Below are 1,170 nucleotides of genomic sequence, written 5' to 3'. Positions count from 1 at the left end.
TTTTTTTTATTTTATCCATTTGTTCAATTGTCATTCCTTGTGGCCTATGGGTTCTGTTTGTCATTACAGGGAGGATGTGGCCGGTCTTAATTACAGGGAGGTTGTGTCTGTGTAGTTCACTCTGTTACATGTAGAATGCAGGTTGGCACTCTCCCTACTCTTCTAATTGTAATCACAGCAGGCCCACAGGAATTTGCCTACTGACTAGTCTTAAATCATCTACAATTTTCATAGATTTTTTTTGTTTTAGCCATTTGTTCAATTGCCATGATTGGAGTTTAGTTTTTGCGATGTTTCTATTCGTTTTAAATAATCATGCATGTTTTCAGTCTGCATGTTGGACAGAATCTCTTCTCCCTCCATTTGTCCTCATGTTTTAATTTCTATTGATTTGATTTAGTCTCATGTCATGTCCCTTTGTGCTCTCCTCTTCCCTCCTCTCCAGGTGTTGAAGCCTCTGAGTGAGCAATATATGGAGGATAACGTTAGACAGACTGTGGTTAACTCCATCAGAGCCAGTCTGACGGAACAGGCCACACAGCACGCAAAGTTAAAGTCACACTGACCCCTCCTCCTGCTACTACTCTCCCATCCACTCACCCCACCCCTTCACTCAGTGTACTAAATCATAGGACTGTGGCACTGTGCAAACCAAAGTTTACCCTGCACAGGCCCAGCCAGCCTCCCTGTCTGCTGTAGTGGCCTGTCTTACTGCTGGAAACTCTACTCTTGGATCCCCCTTGTTGGAAGGTGGACAATTAGCGAGTTAAGAAGTAGTTGCCGGTCTGCTCTCACCTTTACCACAATTTGACCCCCCCCAGGATTTTAAATTATGAAGAGTTGTTAGGTTTGCTGACCCGGTTTTAGTGTTGTCATATTAAGCAGATTGCACTTGCTTGGGTTTCAAGGTTAATTCAGGGAGTCGCAGCTCTTTGATGGTGTGCCATTGGATGCAAGATGAACTGTCTGCATAGTCATGCATACTATATCCAAGCCAGTGTTCCTACCCTCTCTCCTGATACTGTTTGGTTAACTGGGGTGGATTTTGAAATCCTTTGAGCCTCTTCAGTTGTTTTAAGATACTGATGTTTAATCTTGCTTTAGTGTCTACCTACCAGTTATCTACTGCATGGTATTAGACAAACACAGCATAGCACTATAATAGGCCCT

This window comes from Salvelinus alpinus, chromosome 32 (genome assembly GCF_045679555.1).
Source record: "Salvelinus alpinus chromosome 32, SLU_Salpinus.1, whole genome shotgun sequence".
Lineage (NCBI taxonomy): Eukaryota > Metazoa > Chordata > Actinopteri > Salmoniformes > Salmonidae > Salvelinus > Salvelinus alpinus.
The sequence above is the reverse complement of the archived record's forward strand: the minus strand, read 5'-3'. Positions refer to the sequence as shown.